Source organism: Leptonychotes weddellii, chromosome 11, assembly GCF_054177405.1.
Source record: "Leptonychotes weddellii isolate Sample4059 chromosome 11, ASM5417740v2, whole genome shotgun sequence".
Taxonomy (NCBI): Eukaryota; Metazoa; Chordata; class Mammalia; order Carnivora; family Phocidae; genus Leptonychotes; species Leptonychotes weddellii.
The window spans coordinates 44,124,883-44,138,692 of NC_138379.1; positions in this window are offsets into that span (position 1 = coordinate 44,124,883).

Sequence of the window (13,810 nt, forward strand, 5' to 3'; positions counted from 1 at the left end):
TGATCAAGTGAATTTTTTCCATGAATGCTCAGAAGGATCAATATTAGGAAATTTATTAAAGCATTTCTTCATATTAACAGATCAAAATGAGGATAAAAATTTAATCTCAGTAGATGCTGCAAAAGCCATTTGATAAAATTCATCTTTCATTTCTAGTGAGCATTTTTAGTAAAACAGGAACTTAGATATACTTCAGTTTAGGAGGAATTTGAGTATTCCTTTTATGATATTATGTATTATTTAAAATCAAAGGTAGCATCATGCTCAATAGTGAAATATTAGAAACATTCACATTAAATTCTGGGTTCAGAAAAAGTGTCTGTTTGCAAAGCGTTAGTTATGCAACAGAAATTAAAAATAGAAACTAGAATATTGGAAAGCAAATGGTAAATTTATCATTATTTGTAAATGAATTTTATTTTCTGTCTGGAAATCTTAATAAAATCTACTGAAAACTGATTAGAAACAATAAGAACTCTGCAAACAAATTCATTTTCATATAATATGCTTTTCTTATATATTAATGAGAACTAATTAGAGAATTAATTAAATGTTGCTACAGTTCGTAACAGCAACCTCTCCCAAATATTCTGTTGTGAATTTAATAGAACACGGTCAAAACCAATGCAAGGGGAAAATTACACTCTAGTGAGAAACACAGACATCAACATGAATAAATGGAGAAATATGCCTAATTCCCAGATGGGAAATTAAAAAATTATAAAGATATCAATTCTTCCTAAACCATTGATTCTCATATATTAATGTTCCTAATAATTCTCTCTGTGAGAGTTTGTCAAAAATAAATATTTCTGGGCTCTGGAGATTTTCAGTACGTTTGTGGTTGAACAAAGAAATATGCCTTTCTAACAAGTATTCTGGTGATTTTGATATGATTATTCCATGGACTACATTTTGAGACACACTCCCCAGAGACACTCTAAAAATCAAATGCAATAATAATCAAAATCCATAAGCAATTTCTGGTGGGAAATTTAACAAGAAAATTCTGTAGTTTATCCAGAAGAATACATGTGAAAATATTCAGGGAAAATATCTGAAAAAAGGAAAATGAAAAGAACTGTTTTGGGGGTGAGGGTGGGAGATTTAACCTGATATTAAGATATACTATTAAATCTGATTAATTTATGTATATTGTATTAGCTCCAAAACTAACATCTCAATGCAATAAAGTAGATAATAAAGAATCAAACTCAAGAATATAAGGAAATGGATGATACAAGTGTCATCTAAATTAATAGAGAAAGGTATTTTACTTAAAAATGGTGTTAGTATACCTGGCTATTGGTTTGGAAACAAAACACTCACACATCCATTCTTACGCTCCCCCCAAATCCAGATGGATTAAATACTTGATGTAACACAAAACAAAACACAAAGACGTTATAATATTACTAGTAGAAACTGTAAGTGAATACTTTCTGTGATCTTTCTGTGGGAAAGCACCTTCTAAGGATGCCATGAAAACCATAACTGTTAACGTAAGATGGGGATATTTTATTATAAAACAATGTAAAACTGAGTGGTTAAATAAAGAACATACACATTTAAAATATAAACATCAAATAGGAAACTACAACATCAAAGAGATTTAAAAAGAATAAAAAGAATTCCAATGAAAATGTGCAAACAGGATGTTAAATAGGCAATTCAGAGAAGAAATGCAAATGCCCCAAAATTGACTGGGTAAAGATGTTCCTCCTCAGAAAAATAGAAAATAAAATAATAGCTATTGTTTCTCTCACATTAGATTAGCAAAGGTGAAATAGATTGAAATCACCCACTGTTTTTTTGAGAGTGGGGCAAACAGATATGAAAAATATAGGCATGTAACATAAAATCTCTCTGGAAGGCAATCTGAATATTAAAAATTTACAAAATGCAAACAATGAATCATGGAACACTACATCAAAAACTAATGATATAATGTATGGTGATTAACATAATAATTAAAAATAAGAAAAAAAATTACAAAATGGACTTGCCTTTTTTCCTGACCAGTGCTATTTTTAGGACTTTACATTCTGGAAATAGTTACCATATGCATAAAATTCTGATTCAAAGGATATTCACATATAGGATTGTTTCCAGAATAAAACAACTCACAGTCTAACAATAGGTTATGCGTTAAATAAATTATTGTTTTCCTATATAATATAATCTATACCATATAGAGAAAAGTGTAAGAGTAGAGATGCGTGAATCATACAGACGTAGGTTAAATCATTTTCCCCTATTTCTTAGCTCTGTGGCCTTGGCCAATTGATTTAGCTCCTTTATGCCTCTGTTCCCTAGTGTGAAATAGATATAAACCACAAATTCATAGTATGGATATAAAGATTAAATTAAGAACTTAATGGAAAGTAGTTCACACAATGTCTGACAGCTACATTTAAATGGCTGTTGTGATCAAGATGCAGTAACCTTAAGCCATTAAAAGTAAGTAGATCTATATTTTCCATGGAACGATGTTGCTCTCACTGTTGAGTTTCAAAAGAGGGTTGTGAAAAAACATGAATGGATATGACTCATACAGATGATATGTGTGTGTGTGTGTGTGTGTGTGTGTTGTGTGCTTGTTGTGTATCTTTTTCTCTAGAGATGATTCCATTAAATACCCTTACCTCATTTATAAACTCTTAACACGCGACAAAAACTTAGCATCCAGGGAGACCTGCACAGTATATTTAAAAAATGACTATCACTCTATCCCTTAAAGGTAGGATTTGCACATCTACATATGTACGTGTATATGTGGATTGGGAAGACCTCCAAACAGGAGAGTAATAAAAATCAGTGGAAAAGGAGGTTAAATATGATGAAATGTAGTATCATTTACGTTCCAAAGAAGGCCAGGGATAAGGATTTTTTCATGTCCTAAAGATTTCATATAACTTTGTCAACTTTACTAATTAATGAAGCAATGATGTGTCTTTATCTAATTCAGATAAAAAATGAGGAAGAAAAAAACGGAATGGGAAAATACAATAAGGAGAAAAGAAGTTAGAAAAAAAATCAGGGAACGGAAACTGAACTTAGAGGACAGGAACCTAGAGACGTGGAGAAAAAGAAGAAGGAAGAAAGACAGGAAGAGATCCGTAAGCCTGGCTGTGTCCCCAAACCAAAGGGACAGACAATGTATCTTTTATCCTCGGAGGCCCTAATAACATGGTAACTATGGCCTTTCCAGATCTCTCCTCTTAGTGACTGTCTCACACACACACAATTGCATACATGGCATTATTCCTTGTCATATACACACACCACATGCTGCATATACCTACACATTCTCAGCTCACAATATCTTATATAAACAAGCAGACATCCACACACCACAGATATACTCACTGAAGTATTTCATATTCTCATATAGGTACCCTCACAGCCACCAAATCTTTCACAATAAGATGTCACAGAGTAGGTACTGAGCCAACTGGATACTGATACTGACCAAGGCTGGGTGTTTTGGGAACCCACCATGCCTGACTTGATGTGAAGGATACCACAGTATGGGGTGTGTGTGTGAGGGCACCAGCAGTGGGGACTAGGATCCTCTTCGGGACTAGAAGGACAGCACTGACTGTAACGGGACCCATGCTCTCCTGTCTGCCCTAACTCACCAAGGGGTTGGAGGCAGCAGTGCCGGCCTTCCTAGAACAGTGTACCATGCAGTCCTGATTCCTTCACATCTCCTAGACCCAGAGAACACTCAAGAGCAAGGAGCTCTTGATGGGGTTCCTCAAAGCCAGATTCCTGTTTTCCTTCCAGCCCCTTGCCTGTTCAATGGGAGATGGTGGAACACAGGCAAGCTGAGAGAAACAATGAAGCCGGAAGGGCTGACACAGGAGGGAAAGGGAAAATCAGGCAGTTGCTTTTCAACAGCAAGAAGCACAGCCTCTGTGATCTCTCTGGAAGGAGCCCCATTCCTGATGAAGAAAGTCTGGAATAGGATTTTTGGGCTGGCATTCTGGAGAAGGGTGGGAATGAAATTGTTGTCTCTGGGAGTCTAGCAAGGAGAAACATTGATGTGTAAGAAAGTAAATGACCAAATTTACCTTTCCCAATGCCATGCCCACCTCCCAACCCCCAAACGGTACTGAAGATGCCTACAGACTGAGACCCATCAACAGCTTGTCCACTCTCACCTGAGGACAGAGAGGAGGCAGAATCTGGGCTGCAGGGTCACTGGTGAAGGAATCGAGGATCAAGTGTGGGAGGGAATGATTTCTGTAGCCTGCAGATCCAGTCTCAAAGGACCGCACCCGTTGTGGGTTGGTGCCTAAGCAATGTCTCCCAGGGCCTGCACTAGAGTCATCCCTAGGAGTCTGACTCCACCCCCAGCCTTTCTGCTTTAACTTCATTCAAGGTACAAACTCCAATTCTCCTAGGTCCCAGTTCTGGAACAGAGCATTTTTCCTTCAAGGATATATTTAAAGGTGAGGTCCTGAGAGTATGTAAACAGAGCATTCCCTGGAGATTTAAAAGCCCTTAACTTTATTACCTTTCCATCCTCTGAGACATCCTAGGGTACTCGGTGTTATATTTGAGGTCACAGACTAAAGTGTCCAACTCATACAAACACCTCTCTTCCAAACCTTACACCCATGTCATTCCAAATAGCTCAGCAGATGTATTCTCAGGGGTTCACAAGTTATCAAACTTGTGTTTTCATTGATACGGTAATTAAATAGAAGTGAAAATAAGCAGATATTGGGTTGTCTGGATGCCAACTTTCTGAGTACTGCAGCTGCACTGCAGGCCTTGTGTTTTCATTTTGGTTTATGGTTGTTTTGGTGCCATATGATCACCTTAAGTGGTGGAGTTGAATTTGGTTAGCATGGTCTTAATAGCAACATGAGAGCAGGGGTTCTGGGTGGGCTCTTATATTAAAGTTGTGAATTTACTGGACATAAAGTCCAAGCTTTTTTTTGTGGGAATAATTCACAAAGTACAATCTTATAGAATGAGACTTTTAAACTATTAAATTAAGGCTTTGAGGGGCACCTGGGTGGCTCAGTCAGTTAGGCGTCTGCCTTTGGCTCAGGTCATGATCTCAGGGTCCTGGAATCAAGCCCCACATCGGGCTCCCTGTTCAGCAGGGAGCTTGCTTCTCCCCCGGCTTGTGTGCTCTCTCTCTCTTTCTCTCTCTCTTAGTCTGTCAGATAAATAAATAAAAATCTTTAAAAATAAGGCTTTGGTTTGGGCACATGAAAATGGAACTACTATAGCACTCTCAAGCTAATGAAAACATTTTTTAAAAGGTAAATTTTAGATCCAAATGATGCATTTTGATATCATCTGAAGGTCAAAAAGTGTAAGAGAAAACAGGTGGAAGAATCAGGTTATCAGATGGTAGTATAGCCATGTGGGATTCAAGGAAATGGCTTAAAGTTGTTAATCCCCCAATCATATTTCAAGTGGCAATTTAGTTTCAGCAAAACATCATTCATCACCTTAAGGAAATGCTAGTAATTTGAATTTTATTGTTTTATTGTTTTGTGGTTTGATTTACACATTATTTACAGTTTAGTTTTGATTTCACAGCACCTATAAATCTAACTCATTAAAAATAAATGATTATGTTCCATGGTATAAATATGCTGTAATTTACTTAACCATATCCATATTATGGACATATGGATTTTTTCTAATCTTTAGACAATAAAATAGTGCCATAGTGAACTTCTTTGAACATATATCTTTGTGTCCTTGTCAAATATACTTGAAGCGTAACTTCCTGAGATTTAATTGTAGGGTCTAAAGTTACATTCCTTTAAAATGTCGATAGATATTGTCAATTGCCCTATTAAAAAGTTGCATTAATTTACAGTCATCAAAATTGCATAAAAGTTCCTATTTAGTTACACCTTTACTAACATTTGGTATTGTGAAACTTCAATTTTGTTAATCCATTAGGTTAAAAAAATGGTATCTTACTGTTAATTTATTATATGATATCTTAATTATACTTAAGGATGAGCATAATTTTATATGTTTATTGATCATTTTCATTTCCTTTTTCTGTGACATGACTATTTCCTTTGCTAGTTTTCTTTTACTGCTGTGTAGAACCCTTGAGTATTATCAAGAATTGGCTCTTTGATTTTGTGTTAAAAATAAGTCTTTTTCTACTTTGCCAGTTGACTTTATGGATTTTTATATCACACATTTATAATTTAATCAGTCTTTTCCCTTATGATTTGATTTTGTGTTAATATTTGAAAGGTCTCTGTTGTTAAAAGGGTATGCTTTTTAAAAATCATCTTTTTTCTTCTAAGATTTTCATAGTTTTGTTTACATATATGGCTTCATTTACATCTTGATACATCTAGAATTTAAACATCTAGATATTAAACTCTTGCTAAATTTGGTCTATTTTACACTCTGTAGTCTGTTCCTTCACTGACTTTGTATTTCTGTACAGTACCATGCAATCTTAATTTCTCCTGTTTTTTTTGTTTGTTTGTTTTCAGGTGTGAAGAAGTGAGTTAATTATATTCCTCAGTATATGACATATTGTATGATTAGTGATTTCAAAGCCCCTCTCTTGTTTATTTATGCATTTATTTTATTGTTTGCTTAATATACACCCATACCTTATTCTCACTGACCTCATAACCATTCTAACGTATGTGATGTTTTTAGTTTGTCCTCAAAAAATGATTTTGTGTTTGTGCATATATTTTTATTTTACATAAATGATACTGTGTTATATGCCTCTTTGTTTACCTTTTTACTTGACTGAGTCTTTAAGATCATTTACAATGCCACATGTTCATCTAATCCTTCTCCCTACTGTTGTGCAATATCCTTGGTGCATATCTCTTGCATTTTCATTTATCGCATCTTCCAGTGAAGGATATCCACATTACACAACACCTTGTCAACACAAATAACAGAACCACAAATATTACAGGAATATACCATATGACTGTACCATTCTCTATGTGAGAAATTTGGGGGCTCTATATTTAGCAATAATTGTTATATCATAGAATATGCACAGGCATAAGGTGACCCAGTAATACCAGATTCCTTCCCAGAATGGCTGTATCTCTCTACATTTTCCCAAATGAAAATGAGTGCCTCTCTCTTCTACTTTTTGCCAATGCTCTACAGTATCTGACTTTCTAATTTCTGCATGCCTAATACGGGTAAATAGATATCTCTTTGTTGTTTTAATTTGTACAATACTAATGAATTTCAGTATTTTTTTTCTATTCTTGTAGCCCTTTGAAGTTAATTTTTGTGAATTCCATTGTATATCCTTTGCTTTTTTTCTATTGGGGGTTGCTTCTTTTTCTCCTTGATTTTTAGAATTTATTATGAATTCCTGATAGTAAATTATTTCTTATTTGTTTTACATAGCTCAAATATCTCATCCATTTTCTCATCTATCTTCTTAACTTTGTTCATAATGTTCTTTGAAGACAAATCCCAGATTTTGAGGAAATCAGATTCATCAAGTTTTTCATTATAGTCTGTGTTTTGAAGGTTCCTTGCTGTAGGTCAAAAGATGTTCTCTTATGTTCTCTCCTACAATGTCATTGTTCTATTTTAACTCTTAGTAATTTAGCCCATTTAGAGTCTACCTTCTTGTGTCATGTTAGGTAGAAATCCAGTTTTATTTTCCTCTAGCTAGTAAGCTAGTATTTACCAATACTTTTTACTGCACTCTTTGCCCTCTTCCACATGATTTTTGGAATTAACTTTGTTGTACATTAAATTTCACATATGTCTACCTAAGAGTTCTCAATTCTATATTTAAAATCAATTAGCCAACATATAGTACATCATTTTTTAAAAAAAGATTTTATTTATTTATTTGACAGAGAGAGACACAGCGAGAGAGGGAACACAAGCAGGGGGAGTGGGAGAGGGAGAAGCAAGCTTCCTGCCGAACAAGGAGTCCGATGTGGGACTCGATCCCAGGACCCTGGGATCATGACCTGAGCCGAAGGCAGACACTTAACGACTGAGCCACCCAGGTGCCCCCAACATATAGTACATCATTAGTTTCTGATGCCAGTGTTCAATAATTCATCAGTTGCATATAACACCCAGTGTATGAGCTCTCAATTCTGTTCCACATTTAGTCCTTTTTTTTTTCCACCAGCGCCACCTGGCTTTAATTTTTGTGGCTTGGCAATATTGCCAGGAGAAAAGGAAGAGGTTCTATTTCTAACTATGGTTTTAATTTGCAATTCCTAAATGCCTGCTAATGATGTGCAGCATCCTTTCATATTCTTGTCAGCCATCTGTATAGCTTGGAGATAGACCTTTTCAAGTCCTTTGTCCATTTTTAAATTGTGTTGTTCATCTCTTTTGGTTTTGAGTTGCATGAGTTCTTTATATATTCTGCATACTAGACCCTCCTCAGATATTTGATTTGCACATATTTTCTCCCATTTTGTGAGATGTCGTTTCACTTTCATGGTGAGAGTAAGTTAAGCAACAAAAATGGTTTCAGTTGTCTTTTTCCTGATTAAACATTCATTTGGTTGCTATAAACTTCTATTTTCCAGAATCCGGTTAAAGTTTTCTCTGACAGTATTTATCACGTTTTTTGTATTTTTGTTGTTGTTGTTGTTGTTGGGAGGGCCACTTGGAGTTCCCTACTTTACTATTTTCCCTCTAATAAATAATTTTTGATACAGTTTTGGCTATCTTAGTAATCATTACAAAGAAAATTTTGGGATTTTGTTAATCTTATCATATTTATATTTTGTTTTCTATTTCATTGATTTCTTCTTTTATCTTTATTATTTACCTGTTTCTGCTTTTGGATTTGCTCTGCTAATCCACACCCCTGTCCCCAGTAGTTTGAATTAAATGCTTAACTTCATTTTTTTCTCTTTCCTCTCTCCCTCTCTTTAAATGAGGTATTACTTACATACAGAATGTGCACCGTATCTTTAGTATAGCTCAAGAAAGTCTATGTATGCATATCTCTGTATAACTATTATATAGATCAGAATGTAGAACCCTCACAGCCATCAAAAGGCTCCCAGTCAACTCCAAATCAACAGTCTTTCAAAGGTAACTGTTATTTGGAATTCTAAAAATATTAATTAGTTTTTGCCTCTTCTTCAGCTTCATAGAAATGGAAATTTATAGAATATAATTTTTATGTGTCCAGCTTCTTATACTAAACATCTTTCTGTACGTGGTTGCATGTAACAGTAGTTCATTCTTTTATTTATTTATTTTTTTAAGATTTTATTTATTTATTTGACAGAGAGATAGCGAGAGCAGGAACACAAGCAGGCGGAGTGGGAGAGGGAGAAGCAGGCTTCCCGCTGAGCGGGGCCCGATGCGGGGCTCGATCCCAGGACTCTGGGATCGTAAACCCGAGCTGAAGGCAGACGCTTAACGACTGAGCCACCCAGGTGCCCCAGTAGTTCATTCTTTTAAAAATACTTAGTAATATCCCACTGCATGACTGTATCACAATTTATTCTTTCTACTATCTGTGGAAATTTATATTGTTTCCACTTCTGTCTATTATGAGTAAGGCCATTATAAAAATGCTTGTACATACTTGTGGTGGATATAAACACCCATCTCCATAATGGGTGTATACCACAGAGAAGTGAAATGACTGGATTGTAGGAGGGAAAGCATATATTTAAGGTTAGTTTTCAAAGATGCTTCCAAATGGACATTTTGAACTGATTGTACCAAATTATGCTCCACATCTTCAGTCATTTTAATCCATTTCTATGAAGCTTAGTGGTATTTCACTGTGGTTTTATTTTTTTAAAGATTTTATTTATTTATGAGAGAGAGAGAACGAGCATGGGGAGGAGACAGGGAGAGGAACAAGCAGACTCCACCCTGAACATGAAGCCTGACATGGAGCTTGATCCCACAAACTTGAGATGATGACCCGAGCAGAAATCAAAAGTCATACACCTACCAACTGAGCCACCAAGGTGCCCCTCACTGTGGTTTTAATTTATGTATTCTGGTGGCTAATTATGTTGTGTATCTTTTTACATGCTTATTAGCCATTTGTATTTCCTATGTTGTAAGTACATGTTCTAGTCTTTGCCTATTTTAAAAACTGGATTTTTCTGACTTTTCTTATTTGTAGGAGTTCCTTATATATTCTGGGCATTAGTCTACAACTTAGCATCAAGTTATAAAAATAACTATGTGTATAAATAAAGACAAAGAAAATATTGTTAAAATGTTAATAGTTGAAGAATATCATTATCTGGGGCACATCATATTTACATTCTACAATTGATGAAGTTCTTAAAAATCCTACATAGAGTATGTAACGTAACTGGGCTGCAACCTAGAACCTAGAAACCAAATACTTAATTGCAACAATACACCACTTCCCAAAAAAGAAGATAGGTAAGAAGAACTGGTAATGGGGCCTATAAATGGGGATGTGAGTGCTAACTGCATGTTATTTTCTGTTCTCCTTATAATCATTTGGGAACCTCTGAGAGGAAACACAGCTCAAGATCCACGCTAATGATTCAGAATTCTCCTGAGCACTTCACAAATCCACTCCAGAAACTGCTCCTACTATCCTTCTGTTGTCTTCATTTAAATGGAACTATTGTGGCATAGTATGTCCTGATGTCAAGAAGACTTTTAGATAGAAGAGAAGGACAAGGGAGTGTTGGGGATTCCCTTCTCTGCCTTGTCCTTGATGTTGACCTCAGAGATTTTACTGAGCTCTTTGACTCAGATGACTTATGACAAGATACCCTCAGTCTTGCAGTCTCCACTCTGCCCACTCCTGCAACCAATACACCTGCAATAGATTTCCCCTCAACACTGAGATGTTTTTACTGGCTTTGACATGTTAATTTGGTTTTTTTCCTTCACCAGATGAGAAAATGTTGGTAAGACTATTAAAGGAATGGAAAGATGGAAAGAGATGGCACAAGGTGAACAAAGGTAATAACCTGGCGTATATTGGGAGTGAATTGGTTTCAATCTCTTCACAAATTTGACTTTTAAAATTCAACTAATTTTGTCCAATCAGATTCTTAGGGCTAAATCTTCTGTAATAAATCTAGCCAAGGTTTTTTCCATAGTGGATTTACCTAATCAAACCACAACCGCAAGGTCAAATTCTCTGTAAAGAAGAGCCATGGTCTTCACCTAGAGGAAACATAAGCAGAACTTCCATGGAATCAGTATTGATCTTTTGTGTGGGAGTTTTATGCCTCTGTTGAGCTGGGCTTGGAAGACAGTAAGTGGGTATGGAGGGTAGGGAATGGGTGATCTTGAGCACAAAAGATCTTAGAATCAGAACTGAAATTTAGTATTTTCTCTTGGTTCCTATGGATTCCCTCACTATCTTCTTCCTACAAGAAATGTCAGATTAGACAACGCATGGCTCCCTGACCCTATCATCTTGTTTAATTCATAATATATGTCATTTTTAGAGAAATGAACTTAAAAGTTGATGTTAAGTCTAAGGATAAGGCAGAATAATAGGAGAGAAAGTTTGACAGTACACATGATTTCCATTCAGAAGCTTCCTGACGCTGGGGGCAGATTCACAGTCAACTGGGGGAATATTTTCTCCTCCAAATTTGCATTAGAGAATAATATGCTTTTAAAAACAAATCAGGAGAGTTCAGGGGTGTAGCCTTCTACTGTTGTACCAGGGTCAGTGAGAGCTCCTATCATCTGACAGATCACAAGTCACACTCATCTCTGACTCACTCTGACCTCTCGGTCTCCCAGTGTTTTGGCTCAAGTAAAATCACCTCAAAAACCATGTGTTGTACACTTAGTCTGTACCAGCTTATTGTATTTGCTGTGAATAAAGAGGAGTCAGATGAGGTCCCTGCCATTCAACATCTTATTGTCACAGGGAAACAAATATCAATGTAATGTTTTTAACTATGATGGCAGTAAGTACATGATGCTGAAGGTACACTAATCTATCTAGTTTCTAGATATTTGTGAGTGTGTTTATTTCTGTATGTCTGCATGTGTTGGGAGAGAGTGGGGGTGGGGAATGGGAAACATGTGTGGATTAGAATGGAAGGTGTTCCTGGATAATACTTTTACTAAATGGAATCTTTAAAAACCTGTAGTTATTAGCAAGATGAAGGTATAGAAATCAGCAATATCCTGTAGCTGCCTTTCCATTAAGTTAACCACTGATTATAAGCATCACATAAAACTTTGTGAGAAGTGTTTAGTTGTATGTTCTCTCTCTTTCTCTCTTTTCATCAAAACTGAGAATGTTTACTTACCATTTAATTTTCCCTGAGATTAGAGACATGCATTAATTTCTATTCTGTGAGGGGTGTGAACTGTGGTGGAGAGAGAAGCAAAGTCTGAAGGACCTGGGGAGACTCTAAGAACTAACCAGGTAACACCTTCCACTAGATGGATGGTAATTCTGAAGGTACCTAACAAAATAGCACATGGTCTCAAAATTTACTTTATGTCAGCTATTTATGCAGTAGACTACATTTTTCTTTAGAAGCAATTCTTTATTAGCTAGATTTAAGTAATTGTTAGGTCATACAGACTCACTTGGCCCAGTACATGCATTCATTAAACTATTATTTGCTGTGAATCTATGATGTTTCCGGGACCACCCTGACACTGAGGATGAACTGTGACTATAGTTTGGTCCCCCCTATCTGAGATTCTTTGGCCTCAGGAGCTGGGTCTTTTTTCTGTACCTCTAGTACCAACCATGTGCTTGGCCAATGACATTTGATCTACAAATAAGGTTCCTGAATATTCAAAGTGTGATGAATGTTCAAGGAAAGTGATGCTAACTCTAGTAGTGGGTATACCTCTGAATAAAGGGATTATGCCCAGCAAAAATCAGTGGGGTATAAAAATACAGTGTGTCCTAGGTATGTGGCAAGGAAAATGGCTGGAAACATGGCCTGTGGTCTGATAAGGGAACCATAAACAATCATCCAGCAGAGATGTGATTGTTCACATTAATGTTTTATTTATTCATGTATTCTTTCAATGATGAATTGGAACCTTTCATCACTTTGACTCACAGATCTATCCAGATGCCTAAGACTCCATTATCAGATTACATAGAATGTGATCATGTCTTTTTGAGAAAACTGGGCATTTCTTTAGCTTAGGACTTCTTCACTTGAATTTCAGAGTGTTCCTCAATTAAGATGTGAATGCTACTTCTTTATTTCTACTTTTTTAACTGGAATTCAAAATTTCTTTCTTGTTTGAATGTTGGTAACTAAGCCAAAGTATTATTAGCAGTTATCTATGACTTTATCACCAACAGAAATCACAGGTATTTTTATATCACATTGCAGTTATATCTCCTTTAAGCTCATTATTCAGAAATTAAGGTGGTTATTAGACCTGCCACAACACTTTGAAATTTAATGTGTTAATGGAGAAACACATGTATTACTATATTACATATTTGCTTTCTAAAACTTTTTTGAAAAACAGTACTTTGATATGAATGGTTTCCTTGGTAATCCTATACATTCTATGTGATGCATTTAAAACATTATTTTGAGGCACCTTTACCAAACAGATAAAGGGTTGAAAGCCTAAACTTTGCATAATACCTTAAACTTCAGACTTTAAATTTCCCTCCTTTCTTTTTTTTTTTTTTAAAGATTTTATTTATTTATTTGAGAGAGAGAGAATGAGAGACAGAGAGCATGAGAGGGAGGAGGGTCAGAGGGAGAAGCAGACTCCCTGCCGAGCAGGGAGCCCGATGCGGGACTCGATCCCGGGACTCCAGGATCACGACCTGAGCCGAAGGCAGTCGCTTAACCAACTGAGCCACCCAGGCGCC